General features: G+C 39.7%; 1 protein-coding gene across 9 annotated transcripts in view; it reads right to left on the bottom strand.

Annotated features, from left to right (window-relative positions):
* Nucleotides 1-24,062, bottom strand: part of LRRC3B (leucine rich repeat containing 3B) — a 277,752-nt gene that overhangs the window by 120,479 nt on the left and 133,211 nt on the right. For 7 of the 9 annotated variants that reach the window (XM_054692856.1, XM_037525340.2, XM_054692861.1 and 4 more), the window contains one exon: nt 18,607-18,659. The exons of the other annotated variants lie outside the window; for them this stretch is intronic. The gene's annotated coding sequence lies outside the window, so the exon portion shown is untranslated. The remainder of the gene's footprint in view (nt 1-18,606; nt 18,660-24,062) is intronic. 9 annotated transcript variants of the gene reach the window in all.

Raw genomic sequence — 24,062 nt, 5'->3', positions numbered from 1 at the left:
GTGAAGATTGAAAGGAGTTCTGACATCAAATGAAGTGATGTGTGGCAATTAGTTATCTCAAATCCCATAGCTTGAAGCTGAATTATCCATCACCTGCTTCCTCCTTAACCAGGCCTGTATGTGCACAATCATGCTGTAGACGGGGTTGACAATCCACAGTCCATGAACTGAACCTGGCCCACTGCCTATTTTGATAAAACCAAGTTTCATTGAAACTCAACCACGTTCCTTATTTAGGTATGGTCTCGGTGTTGCTGTTGTGCTGCACAGAGAATTCAATAGTTGTGACTGAGGCCAAGTGGCACACATTGCATAAGATATCTGATCCTTTACAGAAAATGTTTGCCAACTTCTGCTTTAGCATGTCATTAAAGAAAAAGAAAAAATAATTAATTTCTTATAGTGAGATATCAAGAGAAAACATCTTAATAAATTGAGAAATAGTCATAAGTGTGTTATTGACACTTTTAACAATGCTTAATTAAGGACTATGTTTCACCAAGACCTTGCCCAACTTACCATCTACCCTACACCCGTTTCTTTTTGTCGGGCTCCTTGATCAGTTAGTGTTCTAGTCTACTGCATCTCAAAACTGTTAGAATCTCTCAGAATTGGATCAAATCCAGATTGCAGGGCCCACATCCAGATTCTCATTCAGGCAGTAGGAGTTCAGACAACTAGCATTTCTAATGAGCTCTCAGATGTTGATGCTGATGTTGCTGGCCCCTGGACCACACTTCAAGTAGCAAGGTGTTAGCCAACCTCCCCCCAGCATAGGAGCATGTTTTCATCGCCACATCTTTTGACTTTGCTCTTCCATCTGCTCAGATAACCTTCCCTTGTCTTTGGGGAAAATTCTAATCATCTTTCATGACAAAATTTAGTGTTATCTCCTTTGTGATCCTTCCTCTGCCTTATCTTTTATTTATTTATTGTTTGTTTGTTTATATATTTTTAAAGATTTATTTATTTTTTATACAAGAGCTGGGGTAGAGGCCAGAGGCATGGGAGAGTGAGAGGATTCACCAAAGACAGAGTGGGGAGCTGAACAGGCAGACGACAGAAATACACCACTGAGGGGAGCAGCAGGAGAGGTCTGCTGCGCCATGTGGGACCCTCACTGGCTGGCTGGGATTGAACTGGCGCTGCAGAGGCTGCGGACAGCTTCACAGCGCAGCGCTCAACACACTGTGCCACTGGGGAGGCCCTGCCCTATCTTTTACCCTTTAAGAATCAGTCCTTCTTTATTAGCTTTCTCCCACTTCCCTTTCATCTAAACACAACTGAGCGGCTTTTCTCATTGGGCTACAGTTTGACTTTATGCATCTGTATTTCCCACCAGATTGTGAGTTCACTGAGATCTACTAATTCACATCTATTAATTTTCTAAAGCCACACATCCTTTTCACAATCAGAGTTTTGGATATGAAGACAATTGTTAAATATTTTTTTTATTATTTATTATTATTTAATTATCTCTCCTATTTCTTCCTTAGGTTAAACTATAATTGCATTGCAACTTCATACTAGAGGTTTTATTCATTTTTTCCTCTTAAAATTATGTACCAGATGGCACAGGACAGCTTCAGTTGAATTCTCTAGGGGCGGTAGGGTTTTAGATACTGCTGTGCACAACAAGGATTATCAAGGAGCATTAGCATAGTCAAACAATTATACCCCCTTTAAAAACCATTGTCCTCAGAGACTCCCAGCAGGACAGAATCATTAGCAACAAAACATCATCAACACACTTTCCAAAGAGGAAGGATGTAACCTGTGTGTAATGGAAGGAAATTGGACCAGTGAGACTGTTTACCCCACCTACCTAAGCTTCATTTCAAGTTGCGACCCATCAAAGCCTATAAATTAACTTGAGATTCAAGAGGAGTTTAAAAAACTAAGACTGTCTCAAAGGTGGGAAAGTATCTGATTTGCTACTTCCTTCTTTGAGCTAGGCCACAAAGGGCACCTCAGCACACCACAATAAAGAAGAGGGATGGTCCCCTCAAAGAGTTCATTTGTTTGGTTGAAATTTCTCATACGAGCATTAGCATTTCCAGACAGAAGCAGAGAGGAGTTATAGGAAACTGGGGGACAATCACACATATTAGTTTCATAAAATCATTTACTCTTTCTTATAAAAGATCAGCCATAATATTTTATAAGTCTGTGCTTTTGTGAGAACACCTGCCCAAGACTGATGACTTCACATCTACCAGCACGGATCTAATGAAATGGATACTGTCATGTAATTATTCCCCACACACCCAATTATTCTGCTCCTTTTCCCCCAAATTAATCCTTTTGCCAAATCTACACCTTTTGTCCCAGGGGCTTGAGTAGGGAGTTTAGTACCATTACCTTAGCCAACTTGTAGAGTGAGTGGCTAACAGATGAGCAGTGATATAATACCCTTGCCATCCCCCATCCTTTTTAATGAGTTTGCTTCATGCAGACTTTCTTATAAAAATTCTGCATTCCATACTCAGATCCCTCAACCTCTTAAATTATTCAAATTCCATACATTGTTGTTCACTCTTTGTGCCATAAAGTCCTATGTATATTAACAAATGCATAGTATTATGTATCTACAACCATAATATAATAAAAATAGTTTTATTTCCCTAAAAATCACTCTCTGTGCTTCACCTATTCAACCTGTTCCCTGGCAATCACTGACCTGTTTACATGGCTTACAGTTTTGCCTATTCTATAGTTTCACATAATTGAAAGCATAAAGTATGGTAACTTTTTAAGATGGTTTCTTTAACTTAGCAATATATATTTAACATCATCTGTGTCTTTGACAGGCTTTGATAGATGCTTTCTTTTAATCATTGAATAGGCTTCTGTTACAAGGCTAGATCATCATTTGTTTACAGATTCATCTATTGAAGAACATGTGGGTTCCTTCTGATTTTGGGTGATTAGAAATAAAACTACTATGAACATTACATGCAGACTGTGTATGTATGTAAGTTTTCAAATCATCATATGCTGAGAATTGTGATTGCAGGCTCATACAAAAGACTATGTTGAGCATTGTTAGACGCTGCCAAATAATCTTCCAAAGTGGTGGTGCCCCAGCAATGAATGAGAGTTCCTGTTCCTTCCCATCCTTCATAGCTATTGGAGTAGTCAGTTCATTTGTTGTTTTTTATTAATTTTTAGCCATACTAATAAGTTATGTAGTGATGAAATTGATAATTTTTAAATTTTTATTTATTTTTTACTCTCCTTTAAAAAAAAAGATTTATTTATTTATTTATACAAGCACTGGGTACAGTCAGAAGCACAGGAGGGTGAGGGAATTCACCAGAGCTAGAGCAGGGAGCAGAGCAGGCAGAAGGACCGAAGTACACTGCTGAGGGGAGCAGCGGGCGGCAGGAGAGGTCTGCGCGCCATGCGGGACCCTCCTCTAGTGGCCGGGGAGCAGCCGGGGATTGAACCGGCTCTCCAGAGGCTGCAGGCAGCTTCACAACCCAGCGCTCAACCGCTGAGCCACCGGAGAGGCCCTTGATAATTTTTTTAAATGCTTGCTTAGATTTTTAAAAATTTATGATCTTCAAAAATTCATTTCAGTTTCTTTAAACTTGAGTTTCTTTAAACAGCTCTCCTAAGTATATCTTCCCCTATTTATATAAAGATTTCTTAATGGAAGCAGGAGCATCAAAATGATGTAGTAGAGCTTTGGTCCTTGTCGTAACAGCATGGTCATCACCTGGGAGTGATGCAGAATCTTGGGCCTTGACACAGACTGGCTAAATCAGGTTCTAACAAGACCTATCCCCCCAACCCCAGTGAGTTACATATGTTCATGTTTACAAGGCATTACTCTAGCATCAGCATAGCACTGATTCATAAAGTTAGATAGAACCCTGCTGGCTGGCAAGGAAACTTTCCTAGAGCTTTGTGTACTGTGTGTGGTTGTATGTCCCATAGCAATAATGTGCTGCTAATCCTTTTGAATCTTTCTTAGAGAAGGTAACAAGTTTGCCCAAAGTTACACACGTTATTACACATAAAGAGAAAAAATAAACTAAGGTTTATTGCCCATTATACAGCAACATAAAATAAGACGAATCTGAAATCACAAGTCACTGGGAAAACTATATTTACATTACACAAACTCAAAGAAAACATATAAAGACCAACACTATACAAAGTGAGGCAAGCCCGCAGTGGCTCCTGGCTGAGTCTTCCCTGAGCAGAACTGTGTTTCCTGTCACATTAATGTAAAGTACCTGGGTCTCTATTTGGCCTCTAGGAAAAGCTAAAAATAATAATCTTTTATTTACCAATACCAGCCAAGCAGCTGTGAACTCTTAATCTTACAATAGCACTTAATCACCAGCCCAAGAGAACATAAATAACCCTGGGGCCGAGTATTGATGCAAACATTCTAATGTGGGAATTGCAGCACAGTAATTCAAACCCATAGCTGCCACCGGAGGAGCGGGGAGTAAAATCACCTCCTTCCTTGGCTGGGAATAGGTACCCTCAGAGAATGCTGTTCTTTCAGTCCCAACTCCCATGTCTTGATAAGGTTTATGGTTGTAATACCCAGGGATCACCCAACAACTACAGTGGGGTTGCCCTCCATGACACTCAGAGTTCATTCAACATTGTACATTTGACTCTTATAAGCCTTTGTTCCTTGCCACTTAAAATGTGGTTCACAAACCAGTCATTTGGAATCTTATTATAAATGCAGATTCTCAGGCCATGCTCACTCTGCTGAATCAGAATGCATATTTTAAACAAAATACCTAAGTGATTTATATATCCATGAAGATTTGCAAAGCCCTACTGTGGATGGACATGTAATACAGGACAAGCATCCAAGTTTGTCCTGTTATACAGGACAAGCTTGGAAGCTTGTCCTGTTTTGAGGGCAAGTAACTCATATTTCTACCCTACAAGACTTATATCTGAGAGTCATTGATAGAGACATAGAACGACATATGAAGTACCACTTCTGAAACCAAGAGAGATATACACATTGTAAATGGGAGCATAATTCAATTGCTAACAGGAGAATGACTCTTGGAATCCAAATATTTGGCCCCACTGCTAATCCTTAGTTTCTTCATTTGTAAAATAGGGTTAGTAGCTATCTCACTGGATTGCACAAAGGAATACATGACAAGATGCCAAAAACACAGCACAGTGTCTCTCACATGTTAAGTGCTGAATAAATATTACTTTTTGTAAGTATTGTTATTGCGCGAAATCTCTCTTCTCCAAGAATAAAACAATGGCTTGTAGTTTCATAATGTCTTCTATCCTCTTATGAAATTTTATTTATCTGAATTAAAAAAAAATGTATTATGGTGTAAGGCCCACTCTCCTTTTTTTTTTTTTTTTTGAGTTTGTTTTAAAATGGATTTTTGGGGATTTGAGAATAAACTGCAAGTAATTCATTTGCAATTAGCAAAAACTTGGGGGTTTTATGCAAAGACTAACTGTGGCACAAAAAATGGTGCCCAATGTCCAGGACTAGAGAACAGCACCCACACTTGCCCACGTGCTCTCTAGGGTTGTTTTCTGACAGTTATTGCTACTTTGTACTCCTGGGTTCTTAGAAGGATTCTGTTAAACTCCCAAATTGCACCCTTAAGCCCTCCTGAAACACTGTAGAGACTGCTACAGAACTGTACTGGGGAATTTTTAGGGAATTATTATGGTAGGGGCTGGTTACTAGGGGAACCAGCCACCTCATTATTGGATTAGAACATGAAGCGCCTTTTCCCACCCCGCCCCTTCGCCCCTTCTCTAATCCCCAGTCACTAGGAGAGGGGCTGGAAATTGAGGTCAACCTAAAGAAGCCTCCATTTAAAAAACAGAAAACAAAAACAAAAAGCACAAGTTTAACGGGTTCAGGGTGCTTTCTGGTTGGCAAAGAATTGGAGATTCTGGAAGAGCACAGGAGCGCTACCCTTTCCCAAATACCTTGCCAAGGGCATCCTTTTCATCTCAGCTACTCCTATTTTATAATAAACTAGTAATTTAGGAAGTAAACTGTTTTCTTGAGTTCTGTGACCCATTCTAACAAATTATTGAAACTAAGAAAGAGATTGTGAGCACCCCCAATTTGTGGCAGAAGTCAGGGTAACCTGAGGACTTGCTACTGGGATTGGTTTCTGAGTCTGTGGGGGAGGACAGACATGTTGGACCAAAACATACACCTGTGAAGTCTGAAACAAAATAGTGCAAGAACTGTATAGAGCTCGACAAGGTGGTGTCTCTAGAGAATAGGAGCACTGCTTGGTATGGAAAAAATCTCCGTACATTTGAAGTACAGATGTAGTCTGTGGGTAGAGAGAGCAAAGGAAGTAAAAGTTTTCTTTTAGTTGATGTCAATGTTCAGAGGAAATAGAGAATATGTTTTTTCTATGCAAGAAGGCAGTGTCTAGTTCTGATGGCAGGATCAGGGCAAAAGCACAAGATCGCCTTCCAACACACTCTGGGTAGTAGTAGTCAGCTGGGCTTTCTTGCTAATTGGATGATGTCCTGAAATTCACTTTACGAGCTTGACTTCCCTTATACCAGTTACTTTGGCAGAGATACAGCAGCAGCCCAGGCTTGGTGAGAGAGGGTCTCTCACCATCCACTCATCCTTAGTCATGTCCAGTCACAAGAAACACATCTGTGTATCCTACCTTGGTACCGAGAGTTTGGAAATCAAAGGAAGCAACAACACCTTGTCCACACAGAACAGAACTGAACAGGCTTTTCGTTGTAAGGGCCTGCTCTTTCCTGACTGCTTAATCAGGAATAATTTGAGATGAGTTATAATTTTCTAGAAGAAACTGGGTCATTCTATTACTTCCAAACTAATATGGGTGATGGCTGTCACTTTGAAAAGACCAAGGCCATGGTGTCATGAGCCTGCTTCCTCAGTGGCATCTGGGGGTGCTCAATTAGTTAATGCACCTGTGACTGACCAGCCAGCGAAGCCAGCATTCAGAATGACTTCTCAGTTATGGTGGTGCTTGCCCAAAATCTCCTGGGAAAAGATCTGTATTGTCCACCCCTTTTTCGAATTTCCTGGACATCAAGTGAAGGACCCCACTTTCATATTCTTCTGGTCATTTGCTTTTTTTTTTCTTCTGGGAATAATTGGTTTGTTTGAAATAAAATAACAGGAGCAATTAGAGTAGTGCCTTCCTGGTGACCAAATAATCATTCTGGGAGCTGACATTATTCTGTGTCTCAGCATATTTTTAAGGTTATTTTCTTTTCAATACATAGAATAGTTATAACTTGGGAACCACTTACTATTCTGAAAATAAATGAATAAAACACTACTATCCATGCCTGGAGCCTAAATATTCATTATTTAAATGGAATTCTTCCCTAGAATAACATTGGCAGTGGTGGGGTTTGCCCATGTTGCTGTGCTGATTAGAATCCAGGACTCATGACCTACTATTCCAAATTCTATAGGTTGTTATCTTGTAAATACTGTGAACCAGTTGATGGGCAGCACTGTCACTGTCCACTTCAATACGACTGGCCAGTGAAATAAGGGAGGTCTTTCTGAGTATGTCAGCCTCTACTGAACAGGGCAATTCAGGGTTTTGTCCATTCTCATGTTTGACTATATCCTCTTAAAATTATTCTTACCATCATCTCTATCACCATTGAACTTGGGACTGAATATTCATTGCAGCTGGGCATATGATGATGTGACACATCAACATTTTAACTTCTTTAACATTCTAACTTTTTCTAACATTTCACTCCTGTGTAAAATAAAGGATTATTTAAAGAGATGACTGCTGATAATTTCACCCATCACTGGAAAAACTCTCCATTCTTTGCACCAAAAAGTGGAACCTATTTCTTCTCCCCTTGAATATGGCCTTTGACTTGTTTGTCCACCAGCAGAAGTAGTGCTGTGTCAGTCCCAGCCCAGGTCCCTGCATTTGCTCTCTTAGAAACCAGGCTATCTTGTTGGAGTGGCTGTGGTGGGGGAGAGTGATCCTGTAAGGAGACCCAAAGCTCCCAGCTGAGACCCAAGACCAATGCCCTATTCAAAAAACACTATTCACTTGTGTTTTAAGCATCCTGAGGTTAACTGAGATGAAACTTCTTTGATGCTACCTGAATTCCCAACTTACACAATCATAAGCAATAAAAAGGTGGTGTTGTGGGCAATTAAGTTTGGAATGGTTTGTTATGCAACAGAGGCTAAGACATAAAGATAATGCTACTTTCTCAAATTACTAAGGACTTTCAAAAATTAAGTGAAAAAAACAGTAAATACAGGAGCTCTTCTAAACTTGACAGTAATATACATTGTAGAGAATTTCTAGTACTATAAATGATACTTTATAGTATACTACTTTAAGATGTCCAGGCATTTTGATTAAAAAAATCACCTTACATGTTGAAATCCAATATATATTATATATAACTGTGGGATCTCCAGCCCTCCTTTTTCTTTGGGCTATTGTCTTGGTATCCAGAGCTCTTATTGGGAAGCTAGGCATACAGTCAGGCAGGAAGCCTCTCACCAAGGACAAAAGTCCTGGCATGAGGAACACACTGGGAAACCAGTATCTGCTCAAAACAGCAGACAGATATTATAATATGCTTTGACTAGCAGGAACAATGGAAACCCCAGGTAATAGCCCCTGGTCACTCCACCCTAGCTTACATCCCGATGATGCACAATGCATCCCCCACACATACACTCTATGCACTTGCCCCCCTTTGTCCTTGATTGTTTTAAAATCGAGACTGCCTGTGGATAGGGGCTGCACATTACTTCCCAGTGTAGCCCCTCTAGGCTTCTCACTGATCCAAACACACTTGGACTTCGAGTCATCTTTCCCTTGTCCCACACTGCTTCCAAAGCTGCCCCTCTGTGAGGAGACATATAATGCAATTTCTGTAGCTATAATATATATATATATATATATATATATATATATATATATATAATATGAGGCAGAAGAAAAGAACAGAATAGAAGCAAGGAGATGATGCCTATTTTAATCATTATCAGGCTACCTGTGACTTTTTCTGACTACATGCTCTGGGACAGGTGTGGTGTTGGTCAATTCTCAATGTCTCAGAGAAGTGATTCAATGACTCCACTTTACAATGATAAAAGTGACTCTAGGGTCAGTGACTGAGAGTATCACCGAGCTTCAGGCAGCCAGTAAGTAGATGAGTCAGCACTGTCCACTTCACCCAGGCCAAAGCTCTTTCCAAAGTTGACTATTGACTCTTTCTCTGGAGCTCTTTTCACAGGTAAAAGAAACAGATATTCAAAAGTAAGAAGACTATGTTAAGTAAGCAGACAGGAGAACGAGCTTCAAGGCTTTTGACTTCCCCATCTCTACCAAGAAAATTCACGCTGCTCCTCACTGACCTGTGTCTGAAGCCTCCTGGGCTTGAGGACCATGAAGGGGACTGCATGGAATATTGAAAACATCATAACAGGCCTCCCCAGTGGCGGTGGTGCAGCGGGTTGAGGGCAGTGCTGTGAGGCTGTCCGCATTCTCTGCAGCGCCGATTCCCTGATTCCTAGCCGCTCAGGGAGATTCTCACGTGGCGCAGCAGACCTCTCCTGTCTCACCCGCTGCTCCCCTCAGCAGTGTTTTCGGTCGTTCTGCGAGTTCTGCTCCCCACTCTGTCTCTGGTGAATTCTCTCACCCTCCAGTGCCTCTGGCCTGTACCCCAGTTCTTGTACAAATAAATAAATCTTTAAAAAGAAAACATAACCAACTCTGGTGCACGCAGGTATGGGGCACAGATCTCCACAAGCAGATGTGCAGGTCCTAGACTGCTGGCCACAGAACTCACAAAGATCAGCAGACGAACTGGATGCTGTGATGCCTCAGCATATACCCTGTTGGCACAGCCTCTGAAGATAATTGCAAATAAAAAGCAAATTAAAGAAATTAGCTATTATTCAGTGCATATGATGAATGAGGTGAATCTTGAATCTCTCTTTCCCAAATAGCACGATTTCTATACCAACTAGCTGGATACGTATGCCCTTTTTTTGTTTTATGTTGCCTCTGTGACATGCCTAATGTTTATTATACTTAACAAATATTAATATATATCTTTAGAAACATTGTTATCTCAAAATAATTTGTGAGAAATCTTCATAGATACTTATAATCGAGGTAGTCATGCATTACTAAATGTGAACAAGGGCATAATTTTCATGATTGACTTAGTCTCTTTGGATTTTAATTTCAGTACATTGGAAAATTTACACTTCCCCCTGTACTTTATTTTCCCTTTTTCCTTAGTAAAAGTGGTGCTCCCTTAATAAAAAACCTCCCACGGGGAAATGTTCAGATTTCTTTTAAAGCTCCTTTGTGCTTGATTTTAGTTATAGGGAAACATTCAAACAGAAAACAAAAACAAGACATTTTAATTCATCACACATTTGAGAAATTCCATTTCAAACTCCTATCTTCTATTGCCAGCATTTCCTGAGGTAAACTCATCTTCTGTGCTCCTTGGTTTAAAATTCCTCATTCTCTTTAAACATCTGCCAATATTCAAATTAATGTCAGGGAAGCAGGTAAGTTAATTGATAGTCATCTTCCCTTTGAAGGTTGACTGAAAATTCCTTTATTCTTTTCTTTAAAATCAAAATAACCTGCAGACAGATTTAGGATCCAGTTTGCAAGTGGTATTGCAGAAGGAATCTGGGATGATGCAAACCACAGATAGAATGGGGTTTGCACAACTAAGGTTAGAGAGCACATTTCACAGATAAAAGAGAGACCTGACAGCTAACCTTCATGAGCCAGCTGCTGATTAGTGTTCACGGAAGCCACATCAAAATAAGCAATTTCAGATAATTGCTTTCAGGAGTATACGAAGTGCTTCCCTTAACAGCTGATTTCAATCTGCATGATACTGGCTGCTGTTGGGAAGACAGACTATGAAACAAAGAATAAAAAACAAAAACAAAATATAAAAAATATTTTGTAAAACTCGAATCTCCTTTTGAATTTATCACTAGATCCATTTAAACAGAATGTGATGGCTCTAGTTGCTTGCCTGGGTGCTTTCTTGTCTGAGTTTTCATCACTGTAAAATGAGGACTATTTCCTCTTTCAATTACTGTGTAATATGGCTTGAAAGGGCCAGTCCCTGTTCTGAGATTGAGAAACCAAAATACTGAAAGATGGCAGAGCAGACAGACTTGGAGGGCACAAGGCACAGAAAAGAGTAAAACAAAGGGAATCGAGAGGAAGCAGATCCTGTTTTAGCTGTGACATCTCCAATAATTAGAGCTGAGATTACAAACAAGTGCCCACAGATGCATTTTCATTGAACTACATGGTGCTTGAAAAATAATTGATATACATTTTAAAACTGGAAGATATCTCATCAAAATCCAATTTTTTTCCCAGCTTCTTTTAGAAGGATCAAAGATCTGGCAGCAGCAAACCACACTCCTCTTGGCAGCAGTGATCCAGAGCCATGTGAAGCTGGCGCTTGCAGATGGCACTTTCCCAGGTTTCTCAGAGACCATACCTGACCCACTTCAAGCATTTATATCACCAGTTTGGGTCTTACAGGCATTGGGAAACTTAAGTTTTATTTTTATAAAATACTAAAGTTACCAGGATAGGACTGTGAAGATTCTGAGAGTCCTAGAATATACTGGAGACACCAGGTTATTCCTAGAATCTTCCCCTAATTCTTTTTGCTTCCTGGGTTCTCCATGCTAATTAAGACTTCCTCCTTGCAGTGTTGCTGCTGGTAAGGCTGGGGCAAGGGTAAGCTATTTTTATGAAGAGTTTTTTGTATTACGAACAGTTTGAGCTGCTATTCCTCCTCTTCCCATCACTACCAGGAGCATGGCAGGAGGTCGAAGAAATCTGGAAGAGTCCAGAAGGCCAGAGAGCCATGTCCTCCACCACAGGGCTACCTCCTCATGACTGTCCCTCAGCAAAAATGGAAAAAAGAGATCTTTCTGTTCTCCTTTATGATGCTAGTTTCTGCTCTGGAAATGCTGGTATCCAGCAGCGCATCTCACCAATTCTGGCACTAGTATTCTGTCCCCCAATGCCATACAACCAGTCTCCCCTAAGCGCTTCTGTAGTTCCTCAGTGGCTAAGCTGAGGGATAGATACCTTTCTGAATCTTTCTCTTCCAGGAGAAGCTCTCTATGCTCTCCAAACTTGTTCTCCTTTCTTCTCACAACATGACTAATTGGCCCTTCGTGGGGAAGGTTTTATGTGTAGGTTATTATCCTATCATCTCTAAGCTTCAAACCCACTCTTCTAAACTTTGCTCTATGATTCCAGGGGTGGGGCTCTGCCAACCACATGTATTACTGAGGACTTCACCAGACAGCATGTGTCATGCTTTGGAATGAGCAGAACACACACACACACACACACACACACATTTGAATAATTTATTTATTACAAAAGTTGACTTATGTCATTATGGCGACTGGCTAGGAAGTCCAAATGTCCAAACTCTATAAGTCAAGTTCAGGAAGAGAAGATAACAGCCTCTCTGGAACCCCCAGGCATGAGCCAAATATCCATAAGTAGAATTTCCATTCTCTTTCTCTGGGGGAAACTTCAGTCCAACTTCTAAGGGCTACCAAAATAATCCAGGATCATCTCCCTCACATAAAGCCAACTGATTAGGGACTCTAATTAAATCTACAAAATCTCTTCAAAATGACACCTAAATTAGTCAATGGAGTAGGTGACTTAACCCAGTCAACTTGGCACATCAAGAAAGCCATCCCAGCCAATCCCTTCCCAGCTTGTCACCTAAACATAGGTCCTTACGCCATAATTAAATCTTTAAATAAAGGTAATAAACAGGGCCTCCCCGGTGGTGCAGCGGTTGAGCGCTGGGTTGTGAAGCTGCCCGCGGCCTCTGCAGCGCCGGTTCAATCCCCGGCTGCTCCCCGGCCACCAGAGGAGGGTCCCACATGGCGCAGACCTCTCCTGCCGCCCGCTGCTCCCCTCAGCAGTGTACTTCGCTTCTGCCTGCTCTGCTCCTCGCTCTGGCTCTGGTGAATTCTCTCACCCTCCCGCGCTTCTGACTGTACCCAGTGCATGTATAAACAAGCAAACAAACAAACAAACAAATAAATAAATAAAACATGCCTCTATAAAAAATAAAAAAAAGGTAATAAACAAAGTGTCTACCTAACATATTATAAATATTCTGCCAATGATCAAAGGCATGCAAACCCTTTTCCCAGAGGAGGATGCAAACTTATTGGATGACATTCCTGTCATCTCATTCTCTTTTGATAGCCTGTAGCGTAAATACTGAGATACAGTTAACTATTTCTAATATCTATACTAGATGATCAATGGCACTGAACTAGGCACAGGCCACCATGATATTGTGTCCCACTGGAAAGTTCACAAAAGTGTGAGCTCAGCAGAGGAGGATTCTACTAACCAAATGGAGATGAACCCACATACACACCTGCACTTCTACCATTGCAAAAGGTAACAGATTTAAAAGGCCATCCAAAGTTAGAATGCATTTTGAATGGCAAACATATTGAAAGGAGGGAAACAGCAAAGCACCAAGAAGAGCAACAGCCACCCAAGCAGGGAACGCAAGAGTCCAGTCAGGTGTAGGTAGACGTCTGACTTGATTTAGGGAAATACCAATCTCTCCTCATAGAAGTAGCTTGTAACATTGTCCAGGAGACATGAAATGTGTCTTTGTATGAGGCAGGGGTAAGGAGACTTGACTCATATATCAGTTTCCCTCACCTGCATTCTGGACACACTAACTGACCATGTCCTGTGTTTTGACCAACCTGAATGGCGCTTTCCCCACTTGGACCCACCCTGGAAAAGGGCAGATGTGCAGAACCTTCCTTAGGGCAACACTTTTGGGTGTTTCATCGGAACACTTATTTGTAGGAAGAGAGCACTCTGGGGAGAGAAAATCCCCAAGCCTTCAGGATGTTCATGTGGTTTTGCGGTGGCCTCCTTGCTTTCTGCACACTGTCCTATAAAAAGCCCTGCTCATTGTGGTTCTTAAGCTTAGGATTGATGGCAAAGTTGAGACAAAAGATGTCCATTTTCCTTGGCTATTTATGATCACAAAAAGGAGAGGAGAGAGAGGTTGATGAAAAGGCAAAACAGGACAAAAGGAAGCTGCTGAGAGAGAAAAAGAAATAGAAGAGAAATAGCCATTCTGAGCCCCTTCCCAGCCTGCACGTTCCAAATTTCCCAGCAAGGAGAAAAACATCTTTGCACCAGCAGCAACTTTTCATTGTGATACAGTTGCCATGGGGATAATGTGCAGGGTTGTGCCACTTTATCATCTCGCTCACATGGTCTATTATAAAGTGAATACTTGGGATTCTAGGCCATAAATATGCATCCATGAAATGTTCATCTGTAAACGAACCTGCCAACCAACTTCAGAACACCAGTCGGGCTCTCTGGCTGGCAGACCTGCTGTCCCCCTTTAGAAAGCAATGCAGGCAGGGAATGATGGGACAGACATAGGCATCTACAATTAGAGAGATCATGTCCTTTCCAAACATTGTGGACTTTGGGGCCAAAGCCAGAAAATGGAAAAAAAATGTAAATTGCCTTTGCAAGGAATGAAATTTACTAATGGTCTCCCATGCTTGAAGGTTACATGCAACATTTCCCTCTAATCCTTTGAAAATATTTTTTGAAGCCAGTCAGATTCTTTTTCAAGCTTGTGGGAGGGAAATAGCATAAGTAGATGAATCCCTAAATAATGGCCTGCTACATGTGTTTAAAAACAGAGCACAGCATGCCTCTGGGAAGCTCAGATCAAGTGCATGTGACATGCTTCAGAAGTCCCACCCCTCTGAAGCCACCAGCTGACATGTAGAAAACATCCTCAGGGCTTTTTGTGTGCTTCATTCACAGCTAAGCTGGAGTTCCCAGGAACCAAAATCACACAAAGGTCATTTAAAAATCAAACCAACTTGTTCACACTAACTATAACTGCCCTGATTGCAGTCCTGTCCCTTCAAGCCAATTCTGTATCAGGAAGCAGTTGTCAATGCAAACCCTATTATTGAATTGGACTTGACATAAAGTCTCTATTTTCTATCAACTTCAACAGAAAGATTACACTGAGGAGCAACTTAACAACATTTTACTATTTACCAGTGTCCTAGTTTAGCAGAATTGTTCTGCTGTGATTACTCTGTGTGTCAACATCCTCTTTCAAAGAGGGAGCTAGGTCTCAGTTGATTCTTCAGTAAAAAGCATCTGGACAGTATCACATGAAAACACATACTAATAATCTTTAGGAAAGATAATGTTTCTGCAACCTTGGGGTAGTTGAGAAGAGAGCAATAATAATGTACTGTTATTTGTACAGACATCTTTTTCATCATAGATTGTGCCATTGCTCAAAATATTTGTTCCTCCCCATGAGAGATTTACATATTTTTGCCTTCTTGCTATCAGACTTGGCCACTGAATTGCTTTGGCCAATCAAATGTGGGCAGAAGTGGGCCTCCCAGGTGGCGCAGCAGTAGAGCGCTGGGTTGCGAAGCTGCCCGCGGCCTCTGCGGCACTGGTTCAATCCCCAGCTGCTCCCCGGCCACCGGAGGAGGGTCCCACATGGCGCGCAGACCTCTCCTGCCGCCCGCTGCTCCCCTCAGCAGTGTACTTCGGTCCTTCTGCCTGCTCTGCTCCCTGCTCTGGCTCTGGTGAATTCTCTCACACTCCCCCGCTTCTGACTGTACCCAGTGCTTGTATAAACAAAACAAACAAACAAATAAATAAATAAAAACATGACTCTATTAAAAAAAAATCTTTAAAAAAAAATGTGGGCAGAAGTGATGAGTGCCAATGCCAGTTGAAGCTTCAGATTTCTGCCATGTTCTCTTTTCTCTCTCCCACAAAGCCAGTAATGCTGAATGAGTGGCTCTTCCTAGAGTCTGGGTTCCAGAAAGATGACAAAATAGAGCTGAGCTTTAATTCACCCATAAGGGCAGGTTGTAAGATACGAGGGTTATTTGTTACAACAGCTCAACTTAGCTTATACAGATGCATCCCTACTTCTCATGTGTCAGACACAGTACAAGGTGATGGGGATACAAAGATGAGAAAAGTGCCAATTATTACAATAAAGCAATTTCTGCAAGATAAATTCTACTTTTTCTTTTGAAAATACTTAGTAAGATCCTCTAACAGAAAAACTTTAAACTTTGTTGTACTGGGTTAATATAGCAATGCATTCTTTCTTACTTCCCCCATCAGAATATGGAGTGGGGGATTCTATTGCACTGGTTTTGCCTCCCACTTGATGGCCCATTCCACCTTGCTGGAGAGATGGGTTGCATGGTGAGACCCCAGCTTTCCAAGCTGTCTTGGCTGGAGAAACATTGGTGATCTAGTTATGTGAAACAAGGATATGTCAGTCCCAGCTGTGCCGTGTCCCCATTTCTGCCCCCACAGCATCATAACCTTGCAAAATTATTGTTTCTCAAGGCACATAGGGTTTGGGTTAGTTTGTTATGTAGTGATAGGTAACCAAGGGATATAATGATTGTCAGAGTCACTTCCTTGGTATGTTCTGAAACTCTTTCCTACTGAGTCACTTCTAATCACAGAAAATTCACTCGTTTTTAGGATTCCCTGACTTCAGATAGTATCTATAGTTTCCAAGCAAAAAGTGTGCAACACTATCATTTGTTTTGAACATATACAATAGCTATCAGTCTAAGACATCATACTTTGTGAGAAGTCACCACTTGACAGTGCATTTCTGCATTATATATCCCATTCTAAAATTGCCTTTGGTTTGAATTTAAGAATTAACAAGCAGTGGGAAAACTGAAAGGCAATAAAATGAAGTTTTGAAATGTCATAAAGGAAATTTCTGCTAAGAAACACACACAAAATTTTGTTTGGGACACTTCTATAAATTCAGGTAGTTTGATGACTGACATTCTTCCACCCAGAGGTTCTCAACTTAAGCATCCCTTGGAATCACCTGGAGGGCTTATTAAAACTGTTTAGTGGGCCCTAGCCCCAGATTTTCTAGTTCAGTAGATCTGGGCAGGGACTGATAATGTGTTTTTCTAAGAAGTTCCCAAGCGGTGCTGCTGTTCCTGAGACCACACTTGGAAAATCGCTGTGCAAACTTGTCCTGGCACCTGTGCTTTCACTTTGTCATCTGTGCCCATGACAGACATTACTAATTAATCATGGGACTCTTCCTTTCTCAGCTTTGGAAGCAGTACATGAGTCAGACAATATTGACTGATTTTAATTGAAAATTGAGAGAAAACCTATTTGCTATATACAATAACTCTAGAATCCAGGTAACTTCGCTAACAAAATATTAATGTTTGTCTTGCTCTTGTCTCATATTCACCTCTTCTTTCTTTGTCTTAATTGAGATGATAAAATGTATAGCTTCCATAAATTTTTTAATTAATTTCTTCTTATTAGATGAAAGCATGGAATCTATATCTGTCCTCCCCAACAGCATTGCATGAAAAATAGTTAGGCTGTATAAACTAAAAAATTAGCATTCTCTACCTCCTGTAATGATTGGACAAGTCAAAGAAATACCAAGAGACAGATATAAGGCTATTTTTTCCAAAGTCACACTGAATAGGAATGGAGACGTACTGGACATAATCAATCCCCCCTCCCCCCACCAAAAAAATGGAGTTTTATGTTCTTCATGTAAAATTGCAGTTTGGTGTTTATATTTCTATTACCTATAAAATATTTCCTACATGTAATAGCTTTTTTCATTGCAGCAATAATTCCAAAGCTTATTTAATTTTGCTGTGAACATCCTCTGGAAGCATAAATTTAAATTGAGTGATATGGTATCCAATGCTCAGTAATAAATAATTTTATACCAGGCTCAGGAATAAATAATTTTATGCTGTTCTTACAGTGAAGTAGAAAAAATGGACTGTCTAAATTGCCATGATAGATTCTCTTTTTTTTCCCTATAAAGAGCACGTTTTTGCCTTTGAAATATTTGAAGATGTGGGGGCTTAACTTCACTGATGTATCACTGAAGGTTTTGCAATATTCATAATTTTTCTCAGATGATAAATAATGAATTATATCTTCTAGCTTTTAAGAAAATCTTTTGAGCAGAAATGAAACATTGGAAGTGTTTATGCTTTTATTTTGAAATTCTTTAGAAGGAAATTCTATAATACCTAGTATGTGATAAATTATACAAAGCAGAAAAATTTTAATTTAATAAATACCAACATGAATATCTGCCAAATTTTGCCATGTTTTGATAATTTTCAGATCATTGTACTTTCAATTAATAATGTACAATGAGGAAGGTCAGTGATTTTCTTGACAAACCATCGCTTTTGTCATATTACAGGTTTATTCTACTTAAATATTTTTGTCAAATTTTCAAAGAACTGACAATATAAAGGCATGTTCAGAGTTTACTGATGTAGTAAATAAATTGAGCAGTTTTGAGTTATTAAAGGACTACGCTGTGCCAGACATTATCCATTAAAACTATTACAACTAGCCTATCCTGTTTGTAAAATTATTTCAATTAGCCTATAGCTTGCTATTACTATCTTCACATTACAGGTTGGAAATGATAGTTTAGAAAAACTAAGCGACTTACCTATCATAACAGGGTTAATTCAAAAGGTGGAAATACGATTTGAATCCAGAACTCTGCAATTACAAACAAACAAACAAAAAAAAGCCTATTTTAACAAATAAATTACATTCCAGGAAGTTGAGTGATATCTTGAGCCTTATTAAAGGGAAACTAAAATTTATTTAAAAGATCATTGCATTAAACTCTACTGCCTCTCACCAAATAACTTTACCCTACACCTTTAAATCAAAAGATAAACATGACCTCAGACATGTGATGATTTTAGCATGTGCCCTTAAAATTCCATGATAACTTCGGGACATTCTTCACTCGTATTAGTAGCATTATCATTTTTACTCTCATTTGCTTCAATTAACTTTTTCTTTAATTCTATTTTGTTTACTCTGACCACAAAGATAATACAGGATAGCTGCTAAAAGTAAAACAACAAAGGGATATTATTCCTGACAGTGAAAGTATCCTGAAATCGACTGTTAGAATGTTGGCATGTGTGTATCTCTCTATACACAAATATGGAGTTTGGCATAAATATATATATATATATATATATATATATTTAAGAACAAGTTTCATATATATGTGAATATATGTCACTTTCTTTTTGCCAAAATTCTTTCATCTAATTCACTAATTTACCACAATTCATACTCCATAGTAATCTCCTCTGTTCAATCCCTGTTCTAAATAGCCTCTCAATTCTTAATCCTATGGAAATCAGGGTGACACTTGAAGCCAGTCTCCCTTTTAGTCTTCTCAACACAAACTTCCTCTCTAATCTCACGTCAATAATAGTGGAGTCTGGCTATTCCTGTCCTTGTTCCACCATGATGCTTACAGCCCATTTCTACTGTGTGCCCTTGCACTTCAGTCCTTTAAAGTCTGATGTCCTCCTGTCATAACGTAACAACTTTGGCGAAAAGAGGTAAGGATAGAGTGGGCAGCAAAGAGGCTGCAGAGCAGTAGCTAGGGCCACTTGGATGACATGGCTGTCTAGTTGGACCCTTCTACTCAGTTAGGAAATTATAAGTAGCAGCTATTGATTTTGTTCCATGGTCTTTCTGTAGGTTGGAATGTAAACAAGAAAACCTGACAGGGCCTCCCTGGTGGCTCAGGGGTTAAAGACAGCTCTATCTAGCTGTCACCAGCCATTAAAGCATGAGTTTGATTCCCCGGCTGGCCAGGGAGGTGACCCACTAGGCACAGCAGACCTCTCCTGTCTCACCCACTGCTCCCCTCAGCAGTGTATTTCAGTAGATCTGCCTATTCTGCTCCCCATTCTCTTTGGTGAATCCTCTCATCCCCACCCCCCACACCTTTGGCTATACCCCAGTTCTTGTATTCATTAATAAATAAATCTTTAAAAGAAAACCTGACAGTGAAGGTGAGTTGACCTGGCTCCCAGGAGAAAGTCTAACCAACATGGAAATTTATGACTGAGATCATTGATAAAAGGAAAACTTGAAAGCACATAACATAAAATAATTGCTTTGTTAATTACTCAACTAATTACTCAACTAATGAGTGAAAAAGCCCTTGAATTTTGTAGATGAGGAAATATAAAGGGCAATAGAAGAATGAATAATAACCCCTAAAAATGAAGTGGCAAAATTAAAAGAGAATACCCCACACGTTCTTGTTCCCACTATCCTGACCATTTATCCATCATGTCACATCGAAAGCAGGCTGAGAAAGGAAAATAATTCTTCCTGTCAAACCACCTCCACTATTATACAGATTCAATATTCAACATGTGGCTATCTCTTCCTAGGGGGATCTTTAGGTTGACATTTATCATGACTGACTGAAGACTAGACAGATGAATATTTGCCAGGTCTCAGAAGATTCTAAGAGCAGACAGCAAAGTCTCCTCTTTGTTCGCATTTTAATCACAATGGAACTGACACTGTGAATGGCTCACTTGGTGCTCTGAGGCTAAAGATGCACCTAGGTAGTACTCTGAAAGCACTGACTTGCTCTGTGAAGGAAGGTACATCATAATTATTTGTGCTAGCTGGCCACTGCAAAACCTTAATACCTTGGGCCCATTTCTCTGCTTTAGATGTTTCAGTTTGGGGATTCCTCAAATATTTTCTGCTTACCATTTATTATGCATTAACTAAAACAATTTTTATTATTTCCTGGTAATAGAGAAGCTTCTTGATATCAAAAGACTCTAGTTCTTAATGCAGCATTTATGGACACTGACTATATAAATAGAATAAAAAGTCAGAGTTTGATGTTTGTGATGATTTAAATTCACTGTGTTGAGTAAATATGAGAACAGAGTGTGAAATCAAAACAAAATTAGTGCTTGTAGCATTTCGCTCTCTGGAGGAAACATGATAGTTATACAAAGAAATGAAGAATTCTCATATGACAGTAAAATCTACTATCATGATGATGAAGAAGGTGGGCGAGACTGGCATCTAACTGGGGAAGCTGATGAGTTTCTGATCTTAACATCTTATGGGTGTCCCTTCTGGATACTTGTCCTTAGAAGAGGGGCAGGAAAGTAGATAGGGTATGAGATAGGCTGAGAAGCCATAGATCTAGAAAAGGAACAGACTTTTAAAGAAGGTTACTGAATTATAGGTCACAGAAAAAAAATCCTTACTTTATTTTTGGTAAACATATTATTTTATTTTTTACTTTAGTTGGGCGTATTCCCAGGTCCTACAGTTCCCTATTACTCTCATTTTGGCTTATATCATTGCCTGGTCTTTGCAATAGCATATGAGGTTGGTACTTATGACTTCGAAGATGATAGAATGGGGCCTCTCTGGTGGTGCAGCAGGTTGAATGCTGCTCTTTGAAGCTGTCTGCAGCCTCTGCAGCATGGGTTCAATTCCCAGCCGGCCAGGGAGATTCCCACATGGCGCGGCAGACCTCTCCTGCCATGCCCACTGCTCCCTTCAGCAGTGTATTTTGGTTGTCTGCCTGTTCTGTTCAGCAGTGTATTTGGTTGTCCGCTCTGTCTCTGGTGAATTCTCTCACCCTCCCACGCCTCTGACTTGTACCCCAGTTCTTATATAAATAAATAAATCTTTTTTTTTTTTTAAGATGATAGAATGGACCCAGAAAAACTGAAAAACAGGTCATGAATGGTGGCAACTTCTGGGATTAAAATTCTGAGCAATATGTGCATTCTATCAATTTTAATCTTAACAAGTCTACCTACGAGGTGGATCTATGCAGATTTTGTGACAGCAGGAACAGAAATTCAGAAAGGTGAAGGTAGGCTGATCAAGTCAAGACCATACATCCCTCCATGGCAAAGTTGGAGCTTAGTACAGTCCTGTTTTGCCCCACAGTTCTCTTCACCACATGAGATGCGTTCTACATTATATGACAAGTTCATGAGAGGTACAGAGACCTTCCTAACGGCCCATTGCAGTCAGTGGGTGTCATTTCTTACCAATCAGCTAGTATTCTGGGAATTGACACAGAAAAATATTACCTTATTTTATGTCTCGAATAACAACAAAGGAAGATTCTTCAGTTTGACATGGAGTTTACACAAATTTATAAATAATTGTTTATCTGTGTGTATGTACATTTCCTGTTAACATCACTACATTTTTCTATTATTTTTAAATGGAAAAGATAATAACGGAAAAGAGAAAAGAATCTAGTCATATTAAATTTGCAAACAAAAGTACATGAACATAAATTTACTGACACCCAAGATTGACAATTAGCTGTCATTTACGGGCTTCCACCATCAGTTTTTTACCTAATATAACTTTTCAAGAGTCACTAGGCATTTTTCTCTTACCAAGGTAGTAGGGAAGGTTAAATTTGACACTAAAAATATAAGAAAAGAATGTATGTGATAGCATAAGGTGGAAACTCATGTTCCCTTTCAGCATTTTTTTTAGTTGATGATCTTCAGAACTGAATTTTTGAAGGTTAATAGCCAAGCAACATCAAACTATAGTGTTTTATCATACACCCCATCATTATTTTATGAAAGGTATCAGCATGATGCTTAACATTCATTTGGTTTTTAAGAAGTATGCAAGACAATTTCTGATAAAGTGATTTCTAAATTAAAAGGACAGTGCAGTTTAATATCATGTGGTCGATGAAATCACAATAGGGTTTTATCATTATTATTGTGTCTTTGTTTTTTGCAACTTGAATACAAATTTACACTTCTCCAAAATCTGAAATATACACCCAAGCCTATATTGGAATGCACATGGTATGATACCCCAGTCACTTCTCAACTAAGTCTACAAGTATATGGAATGCAAAAATAAAAGCTTCACAATTTTGCTTTCTGTCAAACATCACATCATTTGTATATGCCATTGTGTGACATGTATGCCGTTTATCAAAAAGCTTCAATTCAGCAAGCAATGAAATGTAAAACTCACTCTAATGCCAAGTGCCATCAAATGGGGATTACTTAGAAGAAAGGGGGGAAGTATCAGGCTTCAGGAGGTTTTTGAAGGTAATATTCCACATGAATTTTCTGCTTGCCCTGGTATTGACTGAAATCCCTGAAGTCTATCAATGAGCATAGTCATTCAAAGAAGGTGAATGGGAGAACTCAGTTTTCATGCTTCTCTGCATAATGGAAATCAGGAACACAGAGTCCACCAGTTCCTTCTGATTTATGGTTCTTCAGTTTACCATCATGCATAAATATTTCTCACCATCAATTCTGAATGAAAGCCAAGAAGCCAAACCCTCAGGGCATAATAACATATAGGCACTGCAACATCAACCTCTTCCTTTGGTCTCAAATCCCTTTGTTATTCAGATCATAATTTACCTTTCTTTTTTCTTAACAATTGCTCCAATTAAGAACACTATTATATGACAATGGGAGCTCACAGAAGCAAATTCAAGGATCACCAAATTATGAACTAGGAAAAACCTCAGGAATTAGGGACCCCTCTACCTTTTTGCTACGGAATGAGATATTGAGATTTGAAGTGGGTATGCTTTTATGAATCCATTCGTACCTTAACCCCAGCTATTGCCCACTTAAGCACTGTGATAACTTTTATGTGAAGCTGAGTCATGTATGCCCTGCTTTATCCCAATTTGCAGAAAGGAACTCTAAAAAGCTTCCAAGCAGTGTCTTTATTCTGTTTAATGAAATAGGATACAGCAATGATCACATGTCTTCAAAGAGAAAACTGATTTAGTTTTGGAGAGGATGACATATGGATGAAGAGAACTGTAGGTTACTCATCAGTCATTCTGCCATCTTATAAAGCAGAGCAAGCTTGGGTCCAAACCAAGAGGCCTTTCTATATCATAGCCTCCATTATTGTAACATCAAACTAACAGTTTTTTTAAAAAATATTTATTAATTAATGCATACAAGAGTTGGGGTACAGGCCAGAGGTGCAGTGGGTGAGAGGATTCACCAGAGACAGAGTGGGGAACAGAACAGGCAGACTGACTGAAATACACTATTGAGGGGAGCAGCAGCTGAGACA

Source organism: Talpa occidentalis, unplaced genomic scaffold, assembly GCF_014898055.3.
Source record: "Talpa occidentalis isolate TD23 unplaced genomic scaffold, MPIMG_talOcc4v2.1 talOcc4.10, whole genome shotgun sequence".
Taxonomy (NCBI): Eukaryota; Metazoa; Chordata; class Mammalia; order Eulipotyphla; family Talpidae; genus Talpa; species Talpa occidentalis.
The sequence above is the reverse complement of the archived record's forward strand: the minus strand, read 5'-3'. Positions and strand labels throughout refer to the sequence as shown.